This window comes from Palaemon carinicauda, chromosome 6, assembly GCF_036898095.1.
Source record: "Palaemon carinicauda isolate YSFRI2023 chromosome 6, ASM3689809v2, whole genome shotgun sequence".
Lineage (NCBI taxonomy): Eukaryota > Metazoa > Arthropoda > Malacostraca > Decapoda > Palaemonidae > Palaemon > Palaemon carinicauda.
The window spans coordinates 147,190,267-147,202,724 of record NC_090730.1 but is presented as its reverse complement, the minus strand read 5'-3'; the positions used below and the strand labels follow the sequence as shown (position 1 = coordinate 147,202,724).

Genomic DNA, 12,458 nt, shown 5'->3' with positions numbered 1-12,458 from the left:
GCTGTAAATCATTTGTTCATGCCAAGGTCCCTGTCTCCTCGTGAGTTTTTCGGTTACGTAGGTTGCGTGTTACCAGTTATTATTATTATTATTATTATTATTATTATTATTATTATTATTATTATTATTAGCTAAGCTACAACCCAAGTTGGAAAAGAAAGATGCTATGAGCCCAAGGGCTCCAACAGGATAAAATAGCCCAGTGAGGAAAGGAAATAAGGAAATAGATAAACGATATAAGAAGTAATGAAGAATTGAAATAAAATATTCTAAAAACATTAACCACTTTAAAACAGAGATATTTCATATATAAACTATAAAATGAATGTTCAGCATAAAAACGTTTGCTGCAAGTTTGAACTTTCGAAGTTCTAATGATTGAACTTCCCGATTACAAAGATCATTCCAAAACTTGGTCACAGCTGGAATTAAACTTGTAGAGTACTGTGTAATATTGAACTTCATTGTGGAGAAGCTTTACTAGGGTGGGGTCGCAACTTCATTCTTCTTTTTAGGCAACTGGTGTATTATTTCTGTGATTATGTTATCACTTTACCATTTCCACAATATGTTAGAGGAATCAGAGGCTATGAAAAACTGATTGTTAAAAGACTTATTAGTGTGGTGTGCGAGTACCTCCGATATCTAGTGAAACTAACGTTTTGCTATGTGTCACTTTTTTTCCATCTTAGTTTATGTAATAAAATAATGATATTCCGGTACGGTACGGATAAGGATAGGGAAGTGGGGAATATGGGGGAAAGGATAAGTACCCCTGGATACAATCCAGTTTATAGCCCGAAGGCAGGTACTCGGGATGGGAAAGAATAAGGAAAAAGGGAGAAAGAGAAGTACAGGAGAAGAATAAAAGAGAGGGACAGACCCTCATGCGACATTGAATAGTAGGAAGGAAAAGACAGGCAGAAAAAGGAAAGGTCTTTTGGTTTATGCCAAGCCCCTGCTACAGGAGTCCGTTCGCCTATCACCAATTTGATGATTAAAAAAGGTTAGATTGTTAAAAAAATGATGATGGTTCATGATATTCCTGATGCTACTTTCACGCTATATGTAGATAAAATCTAGTTTTTGGAGAGTACTACGTGTCTATGCAACATCATGGAGCGGGAACTGTGTATAAATTTGTAAAAATAATAAACAAACATATATTTAAACTATATATATATATATATATATATATATCGAGTGGTAAGAGTCTCTGTAACCTCAGTTTCGACTTGGTCCGGTTTCGAATCCTTGGTCGACCAGGAGCTATTATCATAAAGTTAATTCCCCCTTAGGTTTCTGATCCCTGGTCAGATCAAATTCAATACTAAGAAGTAGTTATGGCTCATATATATATATATATATATATGTGTGTGTGTGTATATATGTATATATATATATATATATGTATATACATATATATATATATATATATATATATATATATATATGGAGTAACCCTGTAGCAACAATATTCTGTGTACAGTCAGACATAGAAATAAGAAAAAAGTTTCATAAAATTACAACTCAACACACACACACGCACACACTCACACACTCACACACACACACACACACACACACATAAAGGGACATGAATAGAGAAAAACACCAATAATCCTCTTTATTGAGTCTTATCTACTGTATCTCCAGCATAGCAATGCGCAGGGATGGCGTCTCCCCTCTGAAAGACGATCATGTTATTGATATCGAAACTACAGCTGTATATCTGTAATTACTTACCAGTCCATTACCATTATATGGTCTTTTAAGTATCTCTAGATATTTAGCCATGAATATACTATATGTAGATCAATTATTGCGAATCCCTTAATAGAGATTTAGATCAAATTTGTGCAAATTGTGGGACACGAAGTTAAGCCCTAACAAAACCCAAAGTGTGATTTCAAGTATGTCGAGGGTAGTGGTTCTTCAATATCCAAATCTTTGCATTGACAATGTATTTTTAAGTATATACAATATATACAACTCATTCAAAATGTTAGCAGTGATTCTTGATTGCAAATTTAATTTTTGAGAATCACATTCCGTCTATTTCTTCAATCGTAATAAAAGTTTGCTTATCAATAAGTTTTTTTTAAAGATTCTCGGAGATCAATCCATCCTGAAGAAATGTTTCAATTCTTTCTTTCTACCTTGTTTCGAGTATTGTTCTCCTAGTTGGTCTTCAAGTGCTGACTTTTATCTTAATTTGTTGGATAGCAACTTCCGGTATTAAATTTCTTATTCATGATCTGGATATTAATCTGGGGCACCGTAGTTCAGTCAGTTCTTTAGGTATATTCCGCTACTCTACCCGGATCTTCTCTGAGTAGAACCTGCTTGGTAATAGGTTTGCCGACACTTCTAAAAGTCTTGTCTTCTCCATTATAAGGTTCAATACTATACAGCATACAAAGTATTCCAGAAGTTCTATTCTTAACCTGTGGGTTCAATCAGTGGAAACTCAGAACTACAAATTTTTTGCTAATTCTTTTTTTATTGAACAAGTTGACTTAAGTCTCTTCATATGACAGGTCTATCTTAACGTTGTTACTGATATACTTTTTTATTTATTAGTTATATATCGTTTATTTGCTAATCCGTCATTTCGTTTCCCCACTGGGTTACTTTCCATGTTAGAGCCATTGGGCTTATAGTATTTTGCTTACCTATGCAGGGTTGTAGCTCATCTGATATTAATAATAGTAATAACTATAGTGTGATTCATATATATATATATATATATATATACTTATACATACATATATATACATATGCATAATAACAATATACCCTTGGGCTAACAGCATACTGTTTACTTAACTTGGGTTGTAGCTGGGCTAATAATAATAATAATAATAATAATAATAATAATAATAATAATAATGTATATATTCACATATACATATATACATATATACATATTTACACACACACACACACATATATATATATATATATATATACATACCCAGGGGTAGAAAAAAAAATTGCGGGAGATACATAGTTAGGATGCTTTCGTTCGTTCGTTCGTTCGTAGTGTATTAAAGCCAACACTTCTTGTTGGCACGATCCCTTTTTCAAAGGAAATCAATCTAAATCTAAAGTAAATTCGCTTACGGGCTGCCAACGCAAGAGCCCATGTCTTGTATAAGACAAGGCAATCTAAAAGCAAGCAAACAAGCAAGTTGGCACGGGCCTTTTTCCTTGTTATGATGCACGTTCGAGCGGAAACTGTAACGCTTAGGCCCTACCACGAGCAGCAACTCGAGTGGCTTGACAGTCTGTTGGGAACTCCGGGCCGCGTAAGAGTTCCTCACTCTAGTCCCGGGTTTGGTGAAAGCAATCCAGGACTTCCGCTGGATTCAGCTTGCGAGGAATACTGATTTGAAACCCGAAGGCCTTGAAAGTGAAGGGTGATGTTGCAATTATTAGAGTTCTGTTGTTGGATCCGATAAGAAAATCATATTCTAGAACGCCGTTAAGTTTTGGGACCTACAACTACCGGAAGACTGTTGCTATGCCTCAGTTAAATATGGTAAGGTTTTTACAACGTTTTTCTTTATTACAGTGGAATCTGTTTTGATAAATCATGGTACTTATACTGATACAGGAGTATACGTATCTGCAAGTTTATTTTAACTATGAGTTGCATGACAATTCTGGAATGCCGACGGGCTACAATCCCACCCGCACACACACCTCATGATAGGTCCAGACTTATTCAATTTAGAACATTTGTATATTAATTATTTTTTATTATTATGTTTTGAAATCACTTATGGATAATTTGATCGATAATTCTCTTCGTATCACTTTAAACACTCAATAAAATCACAAGTAGATATATTCGTATGTGTGATTATAAACACCGAAACGCATACATATGATCACAAACACACGTGCCATAAGTAGGAAAGAAGTGGTTGCCATTCTTGTGGCATATGGTTCTCAATTGTACACGAAAATAGTCATTAATTCACAGGGTAATGCATGGAACTATCCTAAAACAAACGTATCGTAGATTAAAGAATTTGTAAAACTTATACGTATGTAAGTGCATTTTATGGTTTTGAAAAGCAAAAGAAGGAAAGAATTGAATACACCATATTGTCTTATATAGGAACATTTCTTGTACAATTCACTTGATTTTGGGACATAAGTTTTTTTTTTTTTTTGCTTATCAAATAGACACATACAATATCTTATAAGATAATCGAGGCTTCGCATTCACACAAATCATCTATCTAATTGTGAGTTTTATTTTCGTTCATATAGTTCAATTATATCACGTGAAAAAAAAAAATATGAAAATATCATCTCTATTGAACACTGGCAGTGACTTCTGAACTATATGAATAAGTTTCCTGTTGGTGGGAAAAGTTTCTCTTGTGGCTTGAAGTATCCCAGATACGATTGCAACAGGGCTCTTTTGTTTAACTGGAAGTTACATTAACATTCTATTGACACGGGACATGGCGTTACAATGTTGTCAAACTTCCGATTAACCACTTGAGATAAAGGCTTTATTACAAATCAAAAGTTTTTTTATGTAACTAAAAATCGACTTTCCCATTTTCATTTAAGGATGATCAACTCGTGGACAAAGATACCTTTGTTTAAGGTAGTGGTTCCCTAAGTTGCCCAGCGGGGGGTGTGGGGTGGGATGACGTGAGGCAAAATGCTGCGGTTGGAGGTGACAGAGTGGCAGTAAGAACATTTAAGCAATAAATAGTTTATTTTTTTTTTGTGATTCTTTTTACAAAATTCTAATGACAAAATATATGTCATAATCACTATGGCAAAGAAAATCGTATGCAATTTATAGATAATAAATTTTCATTACTATTATAAACGAAAACTAACTCTGATACGTAGTTTAAAGTGAATCATGAGGGAAGATGGGTTGGGGCAAGTACTCCATCTGAAAGCCAGGGGTGCCAACCTGAAAAAGTCTGGTAATCACTGGTTTATGGAGATATAATAATAATAATAATAATAATAATAATAATAATAATAATAATAATAATTGATTCATACGTCTGATAAAAGCAGTGCTAAAGATGAGAGACCGATGTAATGGCTTGTCTCCCCTCAAGAGATTCCAATAGCCCATACAGGAACCTCATCACCAAGAAATTATATTAATTTACCATGTTGTCCTCACTTTTGCCTATTTCTTAGTTTAGCAACTCCCAGATCTCCCCAATATCCTTACTCTCGAAGCAATACACACTCACGAACAAACGCATTTAAGCACATGATGTAGGCTACGCACAAACATTCCTCCTAACACTGGATGGCTCTTTTTAGAGGAAAAATAATGGTTCAAACTTTCACTTACACAAGTAAGGCCTTTAGAAATACTTCAGTTTATATCCTGACTAAACTTAGTGCGTTCCTTAGTTTTTCCCTCTTCTTCTTCTTCTTCTTCTTCTTCTTCTTCTTCTTCTTCTTCTTGTGACAAAGCTGGCTTCTTCTTCTTCTTCTTTGTCTGCACCTTTTCCCACTTTTATGTGGGGTCGATGTTTCTGGCCAGCGTTCTACATCTACCTCTGTCCCACACTTCATCACCGGTCAATCCCTTTGATCGAAGGTCATCCTTGATACAGTCCATCCACCTTCGCTTTGGTCTCCCTCTCCTTCTCACTCCCTGTACGTCCATTTCCACCATTCTCCTGCACAATTTAAGTATAAGCACACATTTGCTTTTTACATAATTTCACCTATCGATGCAATAATAAATATATAAAGCTAACTTGAACATATTTGTAGAATAATCAAACCTCCATAAACATTCAAATAATTTTTAAGAGCTAAGATATTACACGTATGTTGCTTATTATGAATATCCAAAGTGTTATGCTTTCCAATGATAATTATTTTACGTTGAATTTCATTTTTTTTTTTTCAAGGTAAAACTTGATAAATTTACAAGTGAATACCTACATCGAACGTTGCCGTTCACCCAATGCGTTAATAATAATGACCATGAACAAATTTAAAGGGACATCTTATTGGCGAACTGCGTTTCTTCTTCTTTGTCTGCATCTTTTCCCACTTTTAAAGGGACACTTTGTTCGCGAACTGTAATTATATATCTGCGTTTATATCGCTTATATTTTAGTTGACGTTGTTCAAATTCAAAAGTAACTCATGTTCGTTCTTCTACGTATCCTTGGTTCATTCCGCTCGATGATACGAGATAATGTATCGAACAACGTTCAGGTTTCCCTTGAACAGTTTCGCAGCGTATTGTAAGTCAAGGTCATAGTCATAAACGCCCTGCCATTCATAATATATAATTTTATTTTGAGATTCCATTAAACATATGGCATACATAGCCCTCTCTCCATGAATTTCAGAAATGCTGAAGAACATATGAGTACGGACGAACTGATTATCAGAGGTTTACAGCAATCACAACCTTCGGTATGTTTACATATTAATGCAAGCATGGGCAACTGTTCGCCAACTTGAAGCCACATTTAACTCTATCCAAGAGAGTGAGGACCGGTTGATAATGCACTCATGCAAGAAACATTGCTTGCCCAATACGTACTGAATCTTTTTTGGCTAATTCTTCCATGTTTTATTTATCTTATCATGAAAGTTCACATAAAACTAACTTCATTTATCCATTCCTAATAATGATTATTTTCTGTCTGGGGGCAGCACAACAGCACATCGAGGGCGGGTCCAATGGGTTCCCGGGATTTTCCAGTTTACAGAAAGTACTTCCCCGTTGTAAGGGAATAAAAAAAGTCTTCCAGTTGACTTATAATGACAGGAAAGGATTAGAAATGAAACTATAAGAGAGATCACTCAAGTGCCATATGTGGATGAGATCATGGTGAGAGGTATATGGAGATGGTTTGGGCATGATCTTCGCACTCCCCAAGAGAGATTAGTTCACCAAACTTTCAACTAGGCTCTACAGGACACTAGAAAAGTTGGAAGACCCAGACCTACATAGCTGAGGACTATGAAATGTGAAGTACAAGATGACGAATTGGAGCAGTATTGATTTAAAAGCTCAAGATAGAGACGGCTGGTGAAATCTAACTGAGGCCCATTGCGTCAATAGGCGTAGGAGGAGTTAATTATGATGATAAAATATGCATCACGATATCAAAGGATATCGGCGACTAATATATATATATATATATATATATATATATATATGTATGTATATATGTGTGAGTGTGTGTGTGTTTATATGTATGTATACATTCATATACATGTGTGTATTTATGTATGTATATGGCGATTTGTATATATATATATATATATATATATATATACATATATATATACATATATATATATATATATATATATATATATATATATATATATATATATAAATTAAAACGGAAACTAAATTAACTATTTTGAGACAAGGGTAGGTTTAGGAAAGTCGAGGAATTAAAAGGTAATTTTGGCTATTAAGAATACATTTCAATTGGCAAAATGGTGAACATTTTATCACACACACAAAGAATATATATATATATATATATATATATATATATATATATATATATATATATATATATATATATATATATATATACACTTTTGACTTCATTAGTCCCACTATATAGCAGGGTCAGTCAGTTGTGTCAATCTTCTCCTTTTATTTCTTTTACTTGTATTTTCTTCTCCAGTCCCACCTCGCTCATATCCCTCCTCACCCCTTCCATCCATCTGATCCGCTGACCCTCCACAATCCTCCTCAACACTGGCATGTACTTAGCTTTCTGCGAGGGGGGTGTTAGGTTATAAGTGATTATAAAAGAGAGGGGAGAGGTATGAAACTAAAACCTTATTAAACAGACAACTAGCTTTTATACAAGTACGTGCGAACAAGAACGTCACAAACTAACTAATATATGAGCAGGCAAGCTTAAACAGGTTCTATTATCAGTGCAAGGTGGGGGAGAGCGAGATATATACAAATAGGAAAGACCGTTACAGTGTACAAGAGTGTGTGCAAAACGTATGGTACATGTGCAATGCAGATTTCTAGATTGGTTCTATCTCCTACCTTCTTGTTGCATAGCTAATAAATCAGATAAGCTTCCCTATCCTTATCTTTTATATGAGATATGTCACACATTGTTCTTTTTTCTCTCTCCTTTCCACTAGTGATATCCAGCAATCTATTTCACCGTCCTTATCTCAGTTCTTTCTAACAGTTCCTTCTTTTTCATCTCAAGAGCCCAAGTTTCTGTCCCATATAACCTTATAGAAGATACCTTGGATCCATATTCAGTACTAGTGGAAGTATGGAAGAAGAAGTAAAACCCAGGCTAGAACAACTGGAGAACTGCCTCAGCAATCCTTTGAGACAAGAGAGTGCCATTGAGACTTGAAGGAAAATCCCACAAGACAGTTGTAAGAACAGCAATGCTCTATAGCACAGAGATAGTATGCCTAAGGAAACCTGATGAGAAAAAGATGGCTGTAGCAGAAATGAGAATGCTTAAATGGATGTCTAGAGTGACGAGAAAGGATAGATTTAGGAATGACTACATCAGAGAATCAACAAAGGTTTTGGAAATATCAAAGAAAGTGCAAGAAGGAAGATTGAGATGGTACGGACATCTACTGAACAGGGAGATAGATCATGTTGGGAGGCATACCATGAGACGACTTGAGGGAGAAAGGAATTGGTGAAGCATAAGCGCTAGACAAAAATATATGGAAAATGATCATTCGAAACGGCGACCCCATAAAGAAATGGGAATAAGCCGAAGAAGAAGGTAACATTATAACATTCATTTCGCATCTTAATGGCATTTTCTTGTCTAGAACAACAACACTCAATTCTATCCATTTTTGCCATTTTCTTTCATTCTCTGCTTTCTCAGTGCCTCCCTCCTCTGTTATTATTGAACCCAAGAAATTAAACTCATTGTTCTGTTTTAACACTGTGCCATCTCCAATTTGAAAGTTTACTTTTTCATGTCCTTCTCTATTGCTAATCATCAAATCTGTCTTTCGTATGTTCACCTTCAATCCTCTCCTTTCCGTGGCTCCTTTTCATGCTAATAATATTTCTTGCAGTTCTTCTGTGTCTTTTATAATGACTAAATCAAACGGAAACATCGGGTCCCACAAATCTCCATTGTTCTTTAGTTCTAAGGGACAGGAATTGACTCAAAACAGGTCACTTATATATATATATATATATATATATATATATATATATATATATGTGTGTGTGTGTGTGTGTATGTGTGTGTCTGTGTGTGTATGTACGTGTGTTTTAATTCGACGTTTAATGTTATTTTTGTGAGAAATCCTATTTCTATTTGCGAATGATTTTTTCTGTATTTTGATTTCTCATTGCAGAAAAATATGTATTTTCTTAAATATTCGTTCAGGAAATAAACCATTTTCTCGCAAAATTTTGCATAACAGAAGATCAATAAAATTCTATTTTCAGAAGAAACTGATAAACGAAGGAATATCAGTGTACATAGTAGGTTGGCCAGGGCACCAACCACCCGTTAATATACTACCGCTAGAACGTTATTGGGTTCTTTGATCTGCCAAATAGTACTACATTAGATGCTTCTCTCTGGTTACGGCTCATTTTAACCATAGCCTACACGTACACCCGAATAGTCTGGTCTATTCTTTATATATTCTCCTTTGTCTTCATACACCTTATTTCCTTTCCTCACTGGGGCTATTTTTCCCGTTGGAGCCCTCGGGCTTATAGTATCGTGCTTTTCCAACTAGGGTTGTAGCTTAGCAAAGTAATAATAATAATAATAACAATATGTTTGAATTGACTGGTCATCCTCAGATGAACTTCAATAGTTGATTATTATTATTATTATTATTATTATTATTATTATTATTATTATTATTATTATTATTATTAGCTAAGCCACAACACTAACTGGAAAAGCAGGATGATATAAGGCCCAAGGGCTCCAACAGGGAAAAATATCCCAATGAGGAAAGGCTAATAAGGAAATAAATAAAGTATATGAAAAGTAATGATCAATTGAAATAAATAAATTTTGGAGCAGTATCAACATTAAAACAGATCTTTCATATATAAACTATAAAATGGACATGTCTGCCTGTTCATCATAAAAACATTTGTTGAAAGTTTAAACTTTTGAAGTTCTACCGATTCAATTAACCAGATTAGGAAGATCTTTCCTCAACTTGGTCATAGCTAGAATGAAACTTCTAGAATACTGTCCTAGTATTGAGCCTCATTAAAATTAACTGTCCCAGAAGATCTGAATATAAAGGATGGTCCAGAACTATGAAAAATATTATGCAACATGCATAATGAAGTAAAGAAAAGACGGTGACAGAGATTGGGAAAGAGGTGTTTTCTGAAAATCACTCATATGTTATCATATTTCATAAAATTTGTACTATTTTGTATACTTTGCGAGAATTGTTACTCATTATGAAAAATGTTGGAGTAAAATCCAGATATTATAGTGAAATCACAATAAGTTTGTCTTTAAAACACTTAAATTAAGCGACGATTTTGATTCAATGCAAGGTATCCCGTGAACATATTCTTGATATATGGATGCAAGATACATTCTTCGATATACTGTAATCTATATCCTTTTTATAGTGCATACCTTGATATATTTATAATTTTCAGCGTATACATATTAAACCGAGTAAATATTTGCTTTATAATTTGTAAAAGATCTTGATGGTATAAAAGAATAATTTCGTTAAATTTTATTAAATTTACATAAAACCCCCCTTTAGGATGTAGAGAGTTTCTATTACATCATCTAAAAATCATAAAGGAATAGAAGAAATGAAACATGACATTGCCAGAGGCTGTGTCCACGAATGTATTTATAAGTCAAAACATTATCTACTTTGTATTCAACGTGCTTCATGCAAATGAATTTGCGTGTAGATGAGCTACGTTACAAGAATTATGGACGCAATGTGAATGATATAATCAAATGTTTTCAAGTAACCCTGATCTTAAAGGGGATTATTACGTGAAACTATTCTTTATGAACACAGTGGAGAGTTTCAAAGTTGATAAGAGCGGCACGACCGAGATAAAGTGAGCACTTGTTGAGGTGGCCCGTGGGAGGGAGGGAGGGGGGCTTAGGAGGACCCTGCTAGGGGGAGAAGATCAATAGAGAGGCAGAATTAGATGATGAGATAAGGCGAAGGATGATAGGGAGAAAAGAGGTTTGGTGGAAGAAGATCAATAGAGAGGCAGAATTAGATGATGAGATAAGGTGAAGGATGATAGGGAGAAAAAGGTTTGGTGGAAGAAGATCAATAGAGAGGCAGAATTAGATGATGAGATAAGGTGAAGGATGATAGGGAGAAAAGAGGTTTGGTGGAAGAAGATCAATAGAGAGGCAGAATTAGATGATGAGGTAAGGCGAAGGATGATAGGGAGAAAAGAGGTTTGGTGGAAGAAGATCAATAGAGAGGCAGAATTAGATGATGAGATAAGGCGAAGGATGATAGGGAGAAAAGAGGTTTGGTGGAAGAAGATCAATAGAGAGGCGGAATTAGATGATGATATATTAAAGGATGATAGGGAGAAAAAAGGTTTGGTGGAAGAAGATCAATAGAGAGGCAGAATTAGATGATGAGATAAGGTGAAGGATGATAGGGAGAAAAAAGGTTTGGTGGAAGAAGATCAATAGAGAGGCAGAATTAGATGATAAGATAAGGTGAAGGATGATAGGGAGAAAAAAGGTTTGGTGGAAGAAGATCAATAGAGAGGCAGAATTAGATGATAAGATAAGGTGAAGGATGATAGGGAGAAAAAGAGGTTTGGTGGAAGAAGATCAATAGAGAGGCAGAATTAGATGATGAGATAAGGTGAAGGATGATAGGGAGAAAAAAGGTTTGTTGGAAGAAGATCAATAGAGAGGCAGAATTAGATGATGAGATAAGGTGAAGGATGATAGGGAGAAAAGAGGTTTGTTGGAAGAAGATCAATAGAGAGTCAGAATTAGATGATGAGATAAGGTGAAGGATGATAGGGAGAAAAGAGGTTTGTTGGAAGAAGATCAATAGAGAGTCAGAATTAGATGATGAGATAAGGTGAAGGATGATAGGGAGAAAAAGGTTTGTGGAAGAAGATCAATAGAGAGTCAGAATTAGATGATGAGATAAGGTGAAGGATGATAGGGAGAAAAGAGGTTTGTTGGGAAAGAAAGGGATCAATAGAGAGGCAGAATTAGATGATGAGATAAGGTGAAGGATGATAGGGAGAAAAGAGGTTTGTTGGAAGAAGATCAATAGAGAGTCAGAATTAGATGATGAGATAAGGTGAAGGATGATAGGGAGAAAAGAGGTTTGGTGGAAGAAGATCAATAGAGAGGCAGAATTAGATGATGAGATAAGGTGAAGGATGATAGGGAGAAAAGAGGTTTGTTGGAAGAAGATCAATAGAGAGTCAGAATTAGATGATG

At 35.0% G+C, this 12,458-nt stretch overlaps 1 protein-coding gene across 1 annotated transcript in view; it reads left to right on the top strand.

Annotated features, from left to right (window-relative positions):
• The first annotated feature begins 3,298 nt into the window (after positions 1-3,298).
• Positions 3,299-12,458, top strand: part of LOC137642217 (uncharacterized) — a 57,630-nt gene continuing 48,470 nt past the window's right edge. The window contains exon 1 of the mRNA XM_068374750.1: positions 3,299-3,544. The gene's annotated coding sequence lies outside the window, so the exon portion shown is untranslated. The remainder of the gene's footprint in view (positions 3,545-12,458) is intronic.